The sequence below is a fragment of the Ranitomeya variabilis genome, unplaced genomic scaffold (genome assembly GCF_051348905.1).
Source record: "Ranitomeya variabilis isolate aRanVar5 unplaced genomic scaffold, aRanVar5.hap1 Scaffold_193, whole genome shotgun sequence".
Taxonomy (NCBI): domain Eukaryota; kingdom Metazoa; phylum Chordata; class Amphibia; order Anura; family Dendrobatidae; genus Ranitomeya; species Ranitomeya variabilis.
The window spans coordinates 2,501-7,500 of NW_027507978.1; positions in this window are offsets into that span (position 1 = coordinate 2,501).

Sequence of the window (5,000 nt, forward strand, 5' to 3'; positions counted from 1 at the left end):
ACGGAGGGCATCTGTCGCGAAAGACCACCCCTTGCGCGGGAAGGTCGAGGTGACTGGCCTCCGGAGGACGCCACGGCCGCCCTGCCTCGTGACCCACCGCTCCCGGGGCGACGCACTGAGTCGCTGCTGGGGAGAGGGGCCAGGGCGTGGGGGGGCCTGTGCGGCGCCGCCGTCTGGCTTAGACCTGCCTCCACCGCGGGGGGTCCTCGACCCACCGGCGGACGGGCGCGAGGAGTGGGAGAGGGGGGCTGGCCGTCGGGGTCCGCCGTGGCTCCGGCACAAGCCCCAGCGACCCGGAGGTCAAGCGCGGGGCATGGTCGGCCTGGCCGTGTCGGCGTCGCCCTCCGGCGTAGTCCCTTGTCCCGGGCTCTTGCCCGTAACCTCAAAGGTGACCGACCGAGCGGCGTCTCCCCCCGAAGCCGTGTCTCGACTGTTGAGAACAGACGAAGTCCGGTGCGGCAATACGCCGGGTACTCCCTTCGCCAAACTCGTGCCCCCCTTCGATTCGTCTTTCCTTCTCCATCCTCCCTTCTCGCTCCGGGGCGTCCGCTTGGTCTCTCTCTCTCGCTCTCCCTCTCGCTCTCGCGCTCCCTGCCGAGCCGCCTCGGAGGACGGCGGACGAGGGGAAGGCGACGGCGTTCGGCCGCGGGGCACACCGCACGGTGAGAACCCACTCGCCCGCCTCCCCGCACGTCTGTCATCCCCCCACTATCGTAGGGGCTCGGGAAAAGACTGGAAAACGCGGAGCTCGGCGGTGGCGTGGAAGCGCCACCCACCGCCGCCGCTCTCGCCGATGCCCACCGCGGAGGCCGCCCTTCGGACGCTGGGGTGCGGCGCGGGCCTCCGCGGACGAGCTGCGCATCTGGAAGTCAAAGGGCCGCCCTCGGAGAAGATCGTTGTGCTGCCCCGCGCGGGGAGCGATTCGGACGGCGGGCCCCCACGCCGAGGTGGGTGGGCGCCCCTCCGTTCGCCCGTGCGGGTCGTCGGACCGCTGCCGTACCACGGTTCGGGTCAAACTCCCCACAGCTCGGCCGCCTCCGTCCGTAGACGGGAGGGCGACCGCCGGCGTGCGCGCCCAAGGACGAGTGCCTGAAACCCGGGGGGGGGTAACAGAGGAAGGAGACCGCCCGCCGTAAACCGACGCGGGCTCCAAAGCCCGGGCCGAGCGAGCGGCACCACCTCCCCACCCGGGAGCGCTGAGCCAGATCGATCGGAAGAAAGGGCAGGGGCTCGGGTGGAACCCCTGCCTCCGTTCTTCCCCTCGGGGGAGACGGGGAAGAAACGTGCCCCTGGAGTCCTGGAAGCGAGTGTCCGGCGCGCTCCGGGCGCCCTCGAGACGGAAGCCGGGTCGCGGTGCGATTCTCTCATAGGTCTCCCCGTTGGCGCGGAAGCGGGAGACATCCGACACAGAGAAACGCCGAGCCCGCTCCGAGGGGACAAAGTCAGAAGGAGCGATCCGCCCTCCCAGAGCCCTCCTGCGGACGAGGACTCTGGATCTGCCCCCCTTCTGACGACCGTCGCCCTCAGAGGACAGGAACCCACGTGGGGAGGGTCCGTTCGGGCTCGGGCGACCCAGGAAACGCGTCTCGGACTCGGGACGGACAACCGGCAAAAGTCCCCCTGGAGCCGCGGAAGCCTGGTCTCGGCGCGAGTGCGAACTTCCATGCAAAAGGGGGGTACTCGCCAAACCGCCTACCCGAGTCGAGGAACCACGAAAACAACGGATTTTGGTCGGGGCCGAGAGGTACCTCTCTCTCCTATATCCTGCAGCTGGTGTGCAAAACTGGGTATTTGCATGGTGAGACACCGACCCCCACTTTAAGGGAACAAAGTCAAAAAGTGTCCGACCTCCTGGAGCCGTGCGGCGGATCCGGCGGCCAGAAATTTCCTCATTCCGGTTCTATTTTTTTTTTTTTCGAATTTGCGAAATTTGGAGGCCAGGCGGCGTAGCTGGGACCTGGACTAGCTCGAAACACCCTGAACCGGTGAGCGGAATCGATTTCCCAAAGTTCTACGGCTCCCGGAAGCCAAAAACAGCTCGCCGGAAAATTTCAAAGTCCCAAGGACTCTTTCTTGAAAATCAATCCGGGGGCCATGGAAGTGTCCTCGGTACAACCTCAGAGCTTTCCCCCGCCTGGAAGTCTGACAGCGGTCTGACGTTTTTCAAAGTTTTGAGCTCTCTGTTTGTTCTCAAAGTCACAAAATCGCTTTTTTTCAGTTTTCCACCCAGCAGACCCAAACTTCACCCCCACTTAGGTCACTGTCTAGGGGCGCCTTACGACATATTGACGCCCCTTTAGGGTGGAAGTAGGGGAAATGGGTGATTTTTACACAAAATCGGAAATTTCTCAAAATTTTTCTAAGTGTCAAGGACTCTTCCAGAAAATCTCCCCCAGGCTCCTGGAAGCGTCCCCGGTACACCTCTGGCGGCTGCCCCCGCCTGGAAGTCCGACACACGCCTGAAATTTTCAAAGTATGAAAATACGCATTTTCATCCAAAAATTCAACTTTCCCCCCGTGCACCGCAAACTTCACCCCCACTTAGGTCACTGCCTTGGGGTGCCTTACAACATATTGACGCCCCCCTGGGGTGGAAGTAGGGGAAATGTGACATTTTTCACAAAATCGAGATTTTCTCAAAATTTTTCTAAGTGTCAAGGACTCTTCCAGAAAATCTCCCCCAGGCTCCTGGAAGCGTCCCCGGTACACCTCTGGCGGCTGCCCCCGCCTGGAAGTCCGACACACGCCTGAAATTTTCAAAGTATGAAAATACGCATTTTCATCCAAAAATTCAACTTTCCCCCCGTGCACCGCAAACTTCACCCCCACTTAGGTCACTGCCTTGGGGTGCCTTACAACATATTGACGCCCCCCTGGGGTGGAAGTAGGGGAAATGTGACATTTTTCACAAAATCGAGATTTTCTCAAAATTTTTCTAAGTGTCAAGGACTCTTCCAGAAAATCTCCCCCAGGCTCCTGGAAGCGTCCCCGGTACACCTCTGGCGGCTGCCCCCGCCTGGAAGTCCGACACACGCCTGAAATTTTCAAAGTATGAAAATACGCATTTTCATCCAAAAATTCAACTTTCCCCCCGTGCACCGCAAACTTCACCCCCACTTAGGTCACTGCCTTGGGGTGCCTTACAACATATTGACGCCCCCCTGGGGTGGAAGTAGGGGAAATGTGACATTTTTCACAAAATCGAGATTTTCTCAAAATTTTTCTAAGTGTCAAGGACTCTTCCAGAAAATCTCCCCCAGGCTCCTGGAAGCGTCCCCGGTACACCTCTGGCGGCTGCCCCCGCCTGGAAGTCCGACACACGCCTGAAATTTTCAAAGTATGAAAATACGCATTTTCATCCAAAAATTCAACTTTCCCCCCGTGCACCGCAAACTTCACCCCCACTTAGGTCACTGCCTTGGGGTGCCTTACAACATATTGACGCCCCCCTGGGGTGGAAGTAGGGGAAATGTGACATTTTTTCACAAAATCGAGATTTTCTCAAAATATTTCTAAGTCCCAAGGACACTTTCAGAAAATCTTCCCCAGGCTCCTGGAAGCGTCCCCGGTACGCCTCCGGCGGCTGCCCCCGCCTGGAAGTCTGACACACGCCTGAAATTTTCAAAGTATGAAAATACGCATTTTCATCCAAAAATTCGACTTTCCGCCCGTGCACCGCAAAATTCACCCTCATTTAGGTCACTGCCCTGGGGTGCTTTACAACATATTGACGCCCCCCTGGGGTGGAAGTAGGGGAAATGTGACATTTTTCACAAAATCGGAAATTTCTCAAAATTTTTCTAAGTCCCAAGGACACTTTCAGAAAATCTTCCCCAGGCTCCTGGAAGCGTCCTCGGTACGCCTCCGGCGGCTGCCCCCGCCTGGAAGTCTGACACACGCCTGAAATTTTCAAAGTATGAAAATAATGCATTTTCATCCAAAATTCGACTTTCCGCCCGTGCCCCGCAAACTTTACCCACAGTTAGGTCACTGTCCTGGGGTACCTCACAACATATTGACGCCCCCCTGGGGTGGAAGTAGGGGAAATGTGACATTTTTTCACAAAATCGAGATTTTCTCAAAATATTTCTAAGTCCCAAGGACACTTTCAGAAAATCTTCCCCAGGCTCCTGGAAGCGTCCTCGGTACGCCTCCAGCGGCTGCCCCCGCCTGGAAGTCTGACACACGCCTGGAATTTTCAAAGTATGAAAATAATGCATTTTCATCCAAAATTCGACTTTCCGCCCGTGCCCCGCAAACTTTACCCACAGTTAGGTCACTGTCCTGGGGTACCTCACAACATATTGACGCCCCCCTGTGGTGGAAGTAGGGGAAATGTGACATTTTTCACAAAATCGAGATTTTCTCAAAATATTTCTAAGTCCCAAGGACACTTTCATGAAATCTTCCCCAGGCTCCTGGAAGCGTCCCCGGTACGCCTCTGGCGGCTGCCCCCGCCTGGAAGTCCGACACACGCCTGAAATTTTCAAAGTATGAAAATACGCATTTTCATCCAAAAATTCAACTTTCCCCCCGTGCACCGCAAACTTCACCCGCATTTAGGTCACTGCCCTGGGGTGCTTTACAACATATTGACGCCCCCCTGTGGTGGAAGTAGGGGAAATGTGACATTTTTTCACAAAATCGAGATTTTCTCAAAATATTTCTAAGTCCCAAGGACACTTTCAGAAAATCTTCCCCAGGCTCCTGGAAGCGTCCCCGGTACGCCTCTGGCGGCTGCCCCCGCCTGGAAGTCCGACACACGCCTGAAATTTTCAAAGTATGAAAATACGCATTTTCATCCAAAAATTCAACTTTCCCCCCGTGCACCGCAAACTTTACCCGCATTTAGGTCACTGCCCTTGGGTGCTTTACAACATATTGACGCCCCCCCTGTGGTGGTAGTAGGGGAAATGTGACATTTTTCACAAAATCGAGATTTTCTAAAAATTGCACTAAGTCCCAAGGACTCTTCCAGAAAATCTTCCCCGGGCTCCTGG